This window comes from Phyllostomus discolor, chromosome 9 (genome assembly GCF_004126475.2).
Source record: "Phyllostomus discolor isolate MPI-MPIP mPhyDis1 chromosome 9, mPhyDis1.pri.v3, whole genome shotgun sequence".
Taxonomy (NCBI): Eukaryota; Metazoa; Chordata; class Mammalia; order Chiroptera; family Phyllostomidae; genus Phyllostomus; species Phyllostomus discolor.
The window spans coordinates 82,875,217-82,888,561 of record NC_040911.2 but is presented as its reverse complement, the minus strand read 5'-3'; the positions used below and the strand labels follow the sequence as shown (position 1 = coordinate 82,888,561).

The window sequence follows — 13,345 nt, the reverse complement described above, 5'->3', positions numbered from 1 at the left end:
TGCAGGATATAAGAGGAAGTGCCCAGGATGGGGTGTAATGGCTGTGAGACAGTAGCCTGCTTCTAGATCCAAGACAGTTTCTATTTCCAGATTGTGAAATAGAATGAGGAAGAGAAGGCAAATACAGGGTGAGGAGTTACTCATCTTAGTTGTCAAAGAGACTTGGATAGGCCTACAGGAAATAATGTTCCCTCCTTCCTGGGACCTCTGCTCCCCATTGGGCCCCTCGCCCCATCTGGGATCTTCATGGTGATGCCCCACTTCGGGCCCAGGACAGGAAGTGTCTGTGGTTGTGGACTGTGTCCCAAACTCCCAAGCCATGAACCTTAAGATGTATGGCTCTTGGCCACGTCCGCACCAGTCTCACCAGGAGCTACACTGATGGAGGTAGGAAGAGGGTTCACTAGAGTTCACCAGAGTTCACCAGGGTTCTGGCCAACATTGGGAAGGAAGCAGGTCTGGTCCTGAATGACTCCCTGTACCTAACCTTTATTGATGGGACTGGTAAAACGTAGCCCAATGCACAGTGTGTTCTGGACCTCAGAACTTGTATGTGCTTCCATCCAACAAAAGAAATAATATCCTGACTTCTTTCAAAAGAGGGGGGAGGATTATGAGACCCAGTGTTGATTCCCAGGCATTTATCAGTGATGAAATTTATGTTACAACCAAAACCTGTGTGCTAGTGTTTATAGCAGTGTTCTCTATAATAGCAGCAAAAAATCAAATAGGTCCAATAATAAGTGAACAGTTAATCAAACTATAATACCTTGTGGTGCCTCCATACAAGAACATGCAACAACTTGTAAGTTTCTCAAAGGCATTATTTTGGGTAAATAAAGTAAATCTCAAAATCTCATATCCTGTATGATTCCACCTATAGTGCATTCTCAAAACTATGGAATGGAGACAAGGTGGGCATTTGAGGGATTTGGTGAGGTGGAGATGTGGTCACTGTAAAGGTGAGCACAGGGACTTCTGTGGTCATGGAATTGCTCTGCCTCCTGGTCATGGTGGTGGTGACACAAACATACACCCGAGGGACCAACATAGCACAACTGAAAATGTTACAAGATTTACTTGTAAGTATCAACCTCATAGTCATTGTAATAAAGACATGGACTACTCAGTTATCCAAAGTTATACTGCAATGATTTCGGGCTGATGGGACTAGAAATGTGGGTGTGTGGCATGAGGTCAGGAGCAAGACTTATGTCCCATCTTCCTTAGCAGGAGGTCCACACATAAATCCTGAGGGTTAGAGATCAATAAGTGCAATAGACGTGCGTTGTATGAGGTGCAACAGTAAACTCTAAAATGATCAGTTCACAGAGTGGAGAATGGTTGCTTCTTGGAAGTAGGAAACAGTGGGTGGGTGGGGAGACTCCAGTTTTCACATGTAGAACTTGTAGAACTCTTTGATTCTTTAAACACATGCACATGTAACTTTGATAAAGGTTGAAACTAATGATAGATTATTACTGTCTAAAGTGTTGCAAATAAAAAGTGTACATACTGTTAGCACTAGTAAGGGTTCGTAAGCTTACTGAATATAGAATGATGATTGAAATCAATTGCCATCCTAAAGAGTAGTCAAAAAACACTGAAAATAGTAATTATTACTTTTAAAGATCTCATGAAATAGAAAGTGTTAAATGTAGCTCTAAGTTAGAGATGCATAAGACCATTAATGGGAAAAACCATGTAAAATTGTGAATTGAAAGTCATAAATGTAAGTCTGTGAAGATGTCCATCTTACAACAGAAAACTATAGAGCATGGAAAATTAATAAAGTGCAGCTAAATATGTCAACATTATGAAAACTCACAATACTGTGTTAAACACAAAAATAAAGTTTCAGAATGTTGTATACAGTAGAATGGCATTTAAATAAAATTTATAACATGCAAAGTAATATATATTGCTTCGATATTTACACATATATTGTAAAAACATAAAATCATACTTGAGATTAATAACATAAAATTAAGAACAGGTTTTTCAAAATGAATACAAATCATAAGGCTAAATGTAACCATTTTGCAAAGATAGGGTGGTGAGTCCATGGGTATTTTTACATTATTCCTTACATAGTTCAGAATACCAGAATGTTTAATCTGCTGAGTGATTTCAAGTGTCTATGTGCTGCAATGATAACATACTTGTAAAATCTCTGGATAAAGTAAAATCTTCTCTGAATATTAAAGGTTGTTTACAATAAAAAAGAATGGAAACCTGTTGCCTTGCTCTGAGTGGGCCTCTTTTGGGAGGAGGCAGGGCCAGTTTGAAGCTCAGTGCATCTAGGTTCAGACATCTCAGAGTCCCCATGACCAAAGTCCATCCTTGACTTATGTTCATTATCAGAGAGCAGGACCATCAGAAGGGTGTGTGGATGAGCATGTTTGTGGCTCAGGTGGGGCTGGTAGAATGAAGGCCTGGGTCTTGGGTTACCTGCAGGTCCTTGCATCTTCTTCTCTCCAATGGAGCCCCTTGGAGAAGGCAGAGGACAAAGTATGATAGGGCATGGAAAGATGAAGGGAAATTCATTCATTCATTCACCCTTGTATTATTTTCACAAATATTTATTGAGCACATACTAAGTGGCAAGCACTTTGGCCTGGGTTGGTAGCACAAATCACAAATCAATCCCCTATTCAGTTTACCTGAACCCCTCCTCTGAGTTCTGCTCCCCCTTTCATACTTACATTTGTCTTCACCACTGGTCAACACCCCCAAGTCTCTCAGGTTGTATTGGTTGATTTTAGTTCTACTTTTTTGTTCATATGAAACATATATCATATGAACACTGAAATATATAGCAGTTTATGAAGGACTGTTTTTAGTTTGGGTCTCAGAGCTTTGGCCTTTATCCCACCTCCACACTTTAGACCACCATTGCCAGGGTCCCAGGGCACTTAATATGAAAACCTTCAAAATCCAAGATATGATACAAGGTGGAAGAGTTGGAAGCCTCTGAGATTCCAAAGATATCTAGAGAAAATAAAAGCTCTCACAACCTTCTCTTGAGGCTGAAGCAATCTTGTGGCGACCGTGTGACTATGCAGCCACACCCTGGACTTCTCCTGACAGCCCATGAGGTTTGCCCTGACCTTCCTCCTTAAGGACTAAGGCCTGCCTCCAACTTACCTGTTACAGGTTCCACCACCTGCGGATGTAGGTGACTGTGAAGCTCATCACCAGCACCACCTTGAGGCCCAGGAGGAACACCACAAAAATAATGGCAGATGTCTCTGGACCTGAACACCAATGGGCAGAAGAAGACATCAAATGGAGCTCTGTGAGTTTAAATATCTCACAGCACTCAGGTGACAGAAGTGACTCAGCTGCTCACAGGAGTGGAGATGAGTGAGCTTCTATGCACTCCCAATAGGCTCTATGTGGTGTGGCTGCTGTGGACAGTATGAAGTTGGCTGGATTGGAGGATGTACCTCATGCTGCACCATACAGGTGAGTACTGCTCAGACCCTTGGAATGACACATTCATCCACTGCAAGCTTTCCAGGTGATAGGTACCATTACTTTTCTCCATAGACACAGGTTACTCAACTCCCTTGAACATATGATAGTTCTCCAGCCAGGTGAGATGTAGACTCTGTGGGTAGAATCTCTTCACCAGGCAGGTAACAGCCACCAAGTCTGAGGAGAATGAAGACTGGGACACTGTCACTGCAGGGGGGACTGACACAGCACAGAGAAAGCTGACAATTACTGTAGAAAGCCCACTGTGGGAGACTGGGAGCTCTTTAAGGATGGGGTCATGTGCCAGGGCCTGGTACGGAGGAGGAGGTAGGCATTGGTTAACAGCCGCGTGCCTAAGTAAATGCACGATTGAATGAGAGTGTGAATGCATGAGTGAATGCATGCTGGGATGGATGGATGGATGGAAGGAAGGATGGATGGAAGGAAGAATGAATGGGAATCTGAATGGGATCAAAGACATCCTACTTTTTTCTTTCTTTTCCAATTTGGAATCTGGTCACAGATTACAACATGATATACACTTAAGGACATTGTGCTAAGTAAAATAGGCCAGCCACCAAATAATAAATACTGCATGGTTTTACTTATATACGTATCCAAAGGTGTCATACTTGGGGAGACTCTCCTCTAGAGCCTCCAGAAGGACTCAGCCCTGCCCACCCCTTGCAGACTTCTGACCTCTAGGACTGCAAGATAATAAATTAGTCTTGTGTTAAGCCACTAACCATGTAGTTACAGTGTCAATAGACATCTCATTCAGAGATTCAGGAACATTTAGAGGACAGATGTAATTAAAGGGCCAGACACAATTTAAAGTTCATAACTTGTGTCCTTGATGAAGATGGTGGAATAAGTAAATGCAGTACACACATCTTCTTATGAACACATCAAAATTACAACTAAACTGCAGAATATTCATCATTTACAACCACCTGGCTTTTAGCTGAACAGAAGTTCTATGTACAGAAGAAGCCACATCTATTCTTGTAAGAGCAACAGAGATGTGGAATGGGCTGGTCACATACCCATGTGTGGTGGTTAAAACATTTTGGAGGGATACGAATTGTGGAGGTTCTCCCTGAGGAGCAATGAGTCCCTGACCCGCACCAGGCCAGCTGCCCCAGAAATGCAGTGCTGGAAGAGAGTCCCCATGGCTCCTTGCTGTGAAAACCAGCAGGGATTGTGGCTGAGAGAGACAGAGAGTGGCTGGAGTCCCAGGCATTCCTCTTTTTATTTTAAAAAATAATTCTTTAAATATTATTTTTAGTGAATTTATTGGGGTGATAGTCTGAGAAAGAGAAATACCATATGATTTCACAAATACATATAAAATCTAGTGAACAAAATAATCTAACAAACAAAATAGAAACCAGGCATCCCTCTTAAAGGGCCCACACCCAGACTTAACCAGACTCACTATCTCAGAGCTCTAGCACTGGGGCAGCTTGAAAGGTGCCAGGGATTGGGAAGAACTGAAATGTCTGGCTTTGCAGCAAGGCTAGAGAGGCAGCTTTTTCCCACACAGAAATGCTGGCAGATGCCATTGACCTCTGCTGAGCCCTCCCCTGCTGGCACACGTGACCACTATATCTGAGTCTCCATCAACCTGGCTAACATTGTTAGCTCCTCCCTGGTGAGTCCCTGAGACCCCATCCCACACAAGTTGTGGGCCTACCCAGGCCATTTCGAGGGTTTTCCTTAGAAATGGCCTATCTTGGCTTATTCTTCAGACTTGTCTAAAATCTCTCAAAGGTCCACAAACCCCTAATAAGCTGAATCTGGCCTCAGTGTGCCCCAAACCTTGCTACATGGCTCCAGACCCAGCATTAGTGGCAGCCAGCTTCAGTATGCAGCTGGGCCTCTCCCAGGCACCTCCAAGCCCAGCACAAGTAGCAAACATCTGCAGATTATTTTGTAGCTCATGCCAGGTAGCTACAAGATGGGCCCAGACAGTGGCTGATCTTTTCTGCACCTCCAGAAAGACCCCAGAGCCAGGAATCCAGCGAACAGCTTTAGAAACAATGGAATACAACCCAACCATCTCCAGTATTGGGAGGTGGGCTCATTGGGCACCAGAGCCCCAATGAAGTGAATCCCACTCTGTGGGGTCAGCCCCTGCACAGCAGCTCCTTTGCTGTAGTCACAGACAGTCCTTATAGCTGATTGGTCTGGGGACAGGTTCCTGCCATTGATGTACCAACACCAATCAAAGCTCAACCACAACAGGAGGATGTACACATCCCACACTGGGGGTGCACCTAGAGCAGAGGGTAGGGTGACTGGGAAGGCTACAGCACTGGGCACTGCAGGACACTTACTACATAAGGCCACTCTACAAAGACCAGGAGATATAGCAGCTCTACCTAATCCCTAGAAACAAACACAGGGAGGAAGCCAGAATGAGGAGAAAAAGAAATATGTACCAAATAAGAGAACAGAACAAAACTCCAGAAAAAGAACCACAAAAAATGGAGACAAGCAATCTACTAGATGTAGAGTTCAAACACTGGTTATAAAAATGCTCAGTGAACTTAGGGGGAGAGTAGGTGCACTTAGTGAGCACTTCAATATAGGGATAGGAAACATGAAAATAAGAGTAGAGTTCCTGGCTGGGTGGCTAAGTTACTTGGAGCGTCATCCCATGAAACAAAAGTTTTCAGGTTTGATTCTCAGCCATGGTACATACCTAACATTGTGGGTTCAATTTCCAGTTGGGGCACATATGAAAGGCAACTGATTGATGTTTGCCTTTCATATTGATGTTTCTTTACCTCTTTCTCCCTCCCTCCTCTCAAAGAATCAATAAATATATTCTTGGGTGAGGATTTTTTTTTTAAAAAGTGAAGATAGAAAACATTTAAAAAGTCAGAAATGAAGATACAATTAACTGAAATGAAGAATACATTATAAGAAATCAAAAGTACAATTGATAAAGCTGAAGCTCAAATCAATGATTTTAAAAATAAGAAAGCAGAAAACACCTATTGAGTTTGTTTTCTCAAACAATAGCAAAAGAATAGCAAAAAAAAAAGACTCAAAAAAAAAAAAAGCGAAGACAGTTTAAAGGCCTCTAAAACTACTTCTGGTATACCAACATTTGCATCATAGCAGTTCCAGAAGGAAAAGGGAGAAAGCAAGAAATAGAAAACTTATTTGAAAAAAAAGATGAGAAAAGACTTCCTTAACCTGGTGAAGGAAATAGACATGCAAGTCCAGGAAGCACAGAGAGACCCAAACCAGATGAACCCAAAGAGGTCCACTCCAAGATACATCAAATTAAAATGCTGGAAGTTAAATACAATAAGACTCTTAAAAGCAGTAAAAGAAAAGCAGTAAGTTATTTAGAAGGGAGCTCTCATAAGACTCTCTCAGCTGATTTTCAACAGAAACTTTGCAGGCCAGAAAAAAATGGCATAAAATATTCAATGTGATGAAAAAAAAAACCCCAAAACAAAATAAAACAAAACCAAAGTGATGAAAAGCAAGGACCTATGACATGATTACTCCACCCAGCAAAACTATCATAGACAGATAAAGAGCTTCCCAGACAAGAAAAAGCTAAAGAAGTGTATCACCACCAAACTAGTACAATAAGGAATAAAGGGTATTCTTTAATAAGCAGAAGGAAAAAAATAAAAAAATATGAAAAATAAAATGGCAATAAATATATATCTATAACAATTACTTTAAGTGCAAATGGATTACCTGCTCCAATCAAAAGACATGCTATGGCTGAATGGATAAAAAAACAAGACCCTTACATGCTGTCTACCAGAGACTCACCTCAGATTAAAAGACACACACAGACTGAAAGTAAAGGGAAAGAAAAAGATATTTCATGAAAATGGAAACAAAAGAAAACAAAACAAGCGGGGACAGCAATACTTACACCAGACAAAATAGACTTTAAAACACAGGTGGCAAACCCAAGGCCCATGAGCCAAATCCGGCCCTCTACCTTGTTTCTACCCAGCAGCAGTACTGAGCTCCTTGCCCCTAGTTAAGGAGTAGTTACATTTATACAGTCCTAAAATTACACTGTGCTCTTTGAAGGCAACCTCGATGCTGATGTGGCCCCTGGTGAAAATGAGTTTGACACCCCTGCTTTAAAACAAAGGCTACAACAAGAGACAACAAAGGACCTGGTAATTCCACTTCTGAGTATTTATTTGGAGAACACACAGCACTAAATTGGAAAGACATATGCATCCATATGTTCACTGCAGCATTATTGACAATAGCAAAGATATGGAAGCAACCTAAGTGTTCACCAACAAGTAAATGGATAAAGAAGAAGTGGTGCATATATAAATGAAATACGACTCAACCATAAAAACAAATGATATCTTGCCACTTGTAACCACATGGATAGATGGAGAGGGTATTGTGCTGAATGAAATATACCAGACAGAGAAAGACAAATAACATATGATTTCACTTCTATGTGGAATCTAGTAAACAAACCAGGAACAGACCAACAGATACAGGAAGCATTTTGATTAGAGGTGTTTTGGGGAGATGAGTGATAAAGATGAGGGGATTAAGAAGTACAAATTGATAGTTACAGAATAGTCACAGGGGCATAAATTATATATAATATTGTAATAATTAGGTATCATGTCAGATGGGTGCTAGATTTATCCAGGTGATCACTTTGTATGTTATATAAATGTGTAGTCACTGGGTTGTACACCTGAAACTAATATAATGTTGTATGTGAGGTGTAATCCAAAAATAAACCTTATTTAAAAAACAAAGTACATAACTTTGGGGTATGGGAAGTCAAAAAAGAAGGAAGAAGTGTGTTTCACAACTGAGTGGTGAAGAGAAAAAGGAAAAAGGGGGGAGGGAAATTGAGGGTCATGAAAGTAAAAGAGGACCAAAAGATTTGAAGATTCAGAATCTTTCTCCCACTATCAAACTTAACCAATAAACTCCATCAACATAATCTACACTGACAGAGAGAGGTTCATCAATCAAGAAATATTGTAAAACACTCCAGCATTATACACATGACCAAAATGATGTGCATCCTCACACTGAGCCCACTGTGTCTGGACTGCAGTGACCAGAGACCTCAGACTCCATGCAGGGTGTGGCCCCGCAGTGCAGAGGGTCACACTTGACCCTCTGCAGTGCAGAGGGAGGCCCTTCCACGTGGCTCCACTAGTTACCCAGACGACCCAAACACCATCCCCAGTCTCAGGACTCTGCAGATGTGCTGGGTCACACACACTGAGAGCACAGGGAGGTGACGGGCTGGTCTGAGCAGCCCTAAGACACTGAGACTCAAAACACCTGAGGGGGCTCCAGACCAGATGGTGCAGACACAGCTCTCCTGCTCTCCTTGCTCAGTGCAGCTCCGACCCCTAGAGGTGACACCACATACAAGGTACACGCAGATGAGGACTCTGAGCGATGGAAGAGGGAGGCAGACAGGCTCAGACTGGAGGACGGGAGGAAGCACATAGTGACAGACTTCAGAGATTGCACTCCCTTAGATCTTCAGGCACAGAAGACAACTCAGGTGTGGCTTAGGAAAGAGAAAAATGCTAAAATCAGTGATCTATATTTCCATTGCAAGAAACAAGAAATAAGAAATGGGGGAACAAAGTCAACCCAAAGGGCGGAAGGAAGGAATTTGTGAAGTAAAGGGTTTTTTTATCAATGAAATAAAAAAACAGGGAAACAGTAGAGAAAACTCACTGAAACAAAAAGCAGATTCTTTGAAAAGAGCCATAAAATTGATACATTTATCAAGACTGACTAATAAAAATAGAGAAATGACACATTTCCAATACCAGACACAACACTGGGGATGTCACCTCACACCGTGCATCATCAGAAAGTTACTAAGGGAACAGTATTAACATCCCATCAGGCAGACATTTGTGATGATTGCTGGTTCACTGTCACAACACTGGGGAAAAGGAGGCCTGTGCTGGGACCACTCATGGTCATGTTCATGACTTGTCCCAATTCAAACTCCACATCATCGGGGCTCCCCTTCTGGAATTTCACAGAACAGTAGGTTCAGGCATTTGCTGGGTGACCTTACTGATGGGGATGGAAAAGTCTAGGTTGGAATGGAGACCAGGAGGAGGTTGGAAACAGCAAGGAGGAGGAAGGGGCTGATGTGGACAGTGGATACAATGACCATTAGAGAAGGAAGGGAGGGGCAGGACACTGTGAACACACGACCTCCATCCCTCCCTCTTTCTTTAATGTATATTCATGTCATAAAAACCTATAAATACATGTATCAAACTCTTACGAGTGGTAACTTGGAGTGTGGTGTTTGTGGGAGGGGAGCTCACTCAAAAATTTTTTGTACTGATAGACTTTCAGAATATTCCATAATAAGCACACATTCCTATTCTTAACATTACAAAAAAATTAAATACCTGGATCAGTTTGGGTAGAGTTCTCACCAGAGTGTCCGTCTGTGCTCTGGCCCTTCCAATGAGCGGAGGCCTCCAGGGTGAGGTTCCTGCTGACGGCCGGCTGCCCATCGTGCTGCACTAGACAGGTGAGCACCATGGCCTCCCTGAGGGCAGATGAATTTGCCAGGAGCCAGCTCCTCCAGCTGAAGGTCCCATCCTTATTTTCTATGTGGGCTGAGGGCACTTCTGTTCGGGACATTTTTCCATTCTCCAACCAGCTCAGCTGTAAGTTCTGGGGGTAAAAGTTCTTCACCTGGCAGGTGACCACATCCATCTGGTTCTCTGACATGGCATGTTGGGAAACCTCCAAGATGGGTGGAACTGAAACAGCACAGGGCAGAAGCTCTGACCTCATGGGACACAGACCACAGAGGATCCCCATAACTTGGCTTCCCCAACACATCAAGGGTGTAATTCAGGACAGTGGTAGGGTGGTAGATATGCAGCAGGTGCTCAGAACTCAGGGTTCTCTTTGCATATGAATGAAATCACTAAGCTCAATACCCTGCACACAGTAGGTGCTCAAGAACTAATAGTCCTATTAGGGTAATATGACTGAAGTCTACAAGCACAGCCTTGCATGCAGTTGGAACATAATCACTGTAGCAAAATAAATGAGTGCACCAAGCACAAGGTAGCTTGGTTTATAGTAGGTACTCGGGTATTGGAGTTGTAAAGGTCTTCAGAATGTGTGTGAAATGTGGTAGATTCTTTCCCTGTTAAGGAACAAAACAAAACACAAATGCAAAAAATATACTCTTTCATCATCTGTTTTTTTCATCTATTGCTAAAGCAGATGAGACTACCAAGTACAGTGGGAGGTGTTCACCAGGTAACTGCCATTAAACAGTGGTGAGTGACAGGCACATCCAGGTGTTGGTGATGGGAAGGACTATTAGGAATTAGATTCCAGGGAAATTAAGTTGGAGTAAATGGCAGGGGAAGGAGCAGGCTTGGAGGGTAGGAGCCACGTATGGGCTGGGTGTGAGGGACATCTACCTTGGATGACCTCAGACAGGTTGGCAGTCTCATGAAGAGGAGGGCCCCCCTTCAGGGTGACATGGTCCACCTGGCAGATGACCTGGGAGTGGACATCCCCCTGGGCCAGCCGCACCCTGGCTGTGCTGGAGATGCTGTAGGGAGGGCTGTCTCCCTCTGGGTCCACAGTGGTCTGGGAGGCTGGGAGCTCATTCCCGTCTTTGAACCATCTCAGGATGATGCTCCTAGGGGAGAAGCCATGGGACTCACAGGTGAAGCTCACTGTCTGCCCAGGTGTGGCCCTTCCCACAGGGGCTGACACCACGGGGGGAGACGGTTGGGCTGTAAAAGGAGCACAATGAACAATGAGCAGGACAGTGACCATCATCATCAATGACAAGCATGTGACTCTGTTAAACACCTTTTTATGTATTATTTTTTATCCTCTAACAATGCTGGGATGTTGTGTCATCATCCTGATCCTACAGAGCTGGACACTCAGGTCCTTGGAGATGAAATCTGAGTGAGAGGCTGGCCAATGAGCAGCTCTAGGCCTGAGTTCAAAGCCCACCTGTATCTCTTACCAAGTGATTTCTCACCAATCTGGGCACAGGAATAAAATTGCTGATCAGACTCATTATTTGTACTGTTTTTTAAAATTATAATTTATTGATTATGCTATTACAGTTGTCTTATTATCCCCCATTTGCCCCCATCTATCCAGCAGCCCCCACTCCTCAGGCAATCCCCCCACCATTGTTCATGTCCATGGGTCATGCATTGATTCTTTGGCTTCTCCATTTCCTATACTGTACTTCACATCCCCATGGATATTCTGTACCTACCTATTTGTACTTCTTAATCCCCTCAACTCTTCACCCATTCCCCCACACCCTCCTCCCATCTGACAACCTACAAAATGCTTTCCATATCCATGATTCTGTCTCTGCTCTTGCTTTTATAGTTTGTTCTTTAGATTCAATTATTGGTAGATGTGTGTTTGTTGCCATTTTATTGTTCATAGTTTTGATCTTCTTTTACTTAAATAAGTCCATTTAACATTTCATGTAATAATGGTTTGGTGATGATGAACTCCTTTAGTTTTATCTTCTCTGCGAAGTCTTTATCTGCCCTTCAATTCTAAATGATAGTTTTGCTGAGTAGAACAATCTTGGTAGTAGAACAATGTAGGTGCCTGCTTTTGCTTTTCATGACTACGAATATTTCTTGTTGATACCTTCTAGCCTGCAAAGATTCTTTTGTGAAATCAGCTGGAAGTCTTAGGGGAACTCCGCTGTAGGTAACTAACTGCTTTTCTCTTGCTGCTTTTAAGAATCTCTCTTTATCTTTAAACTTTAGTGTTTTAATTATGATGTGTCTTGGAGTGGCCTCTTTGCCTCCCACTTGTTTGGGAATCTCTGTGCTTCCTGGATTTGCATATCTATTTCCTTCACCAAACTGGGGACTTTTCTTTCATTATTTTTTCAAATAGAATTCCAATTCCTTGCTCTTTCTCTTTTCCTTCTGGCACCCCTCTTATATGAATGTTGGAATGCTTGCAGTTTCCCCAGAGGCTGCTTACACTATTGTTGTTATTTTGGATTCTTTTTTTTCTTCTTGTTCTGATTGGTTGTTGTTTGCTTCCTTATGCTCCAAATCATTGGTTTGATTTGAGGCTTCATCTACCCTACTGTTGTTTACCTGTGAATTGTTCTTTATTTCAATTAGAGTATCCTTCATTTCTGACTGGATCTTTTTTTATGCTGCTAAGGTCCTTGCTGTGTTACTTGAGCATCTTTATAACCAGTGTTTTGAACTTTGCACTTGACGGTTTATCTCCATTTTGTTTGTTTGTTATTTTTTTTTTCTGGAGAGTTGATCTGTTTTTTTTATTTGGGCCATGTTTCTTTGTCTCCTCATTCTGGCAGCTTCCTTGTGTTTGTTTTTATGTATTAGGTAGAGCCGCTATGACTCCCTGTTTTGGTAGCATGGCCTAATGTATTAGGTGTCCTGTAGGGTCCAGTGGCACAGCCTCCCCATCCCCCAAACTGAATACTCAAGGTGTACCCTTTGTGTGGGCTGAGTACATCCTCCTCTTGTAGTTGAGCCTTGATTGCTGATGGCACACCAATGGAAGTGATTTACCCAGGCCAGACAGCTGCAAGGACTGGCTGTGATGAGTGACCACCAACCTCCACATTCCATGGAGGATCAGCTGTGCGGGGGCAGGGTGATGGTGCTCCATTTTGGCAATGTGGCTGTCCAGTGGGTGCACTGGCCCTGGGTGTACTGGCCCTGGGGTTTCCTGTGTGGTGCAGGCCAAAGTCCTCCTCCCACCTGTGTTTTGCCTGGGACCACCCTGCCAGAGCTATAAAACAATCTGAAGTGGCTGCTACTTGTGTTGGGCTTAGAGATTTCCAGGT

At 42.9% G+C, this 13,345-nt stretch overlaps 1 protein-coding gene across 1 annotated transcript in view; it reads right to left on the bottom strand.

Annotated features, from left to right (window-relative positions):
* The window catches only part of LOC114506266 (signal-regulatory protein beta-1-like), an 85,927-nt gene that overhangs the window by 56,335 nt on the left and 16,247 nt on the right, over window positions 1-13,345 (bottom strand). The window lies entirely within an intron of this gene.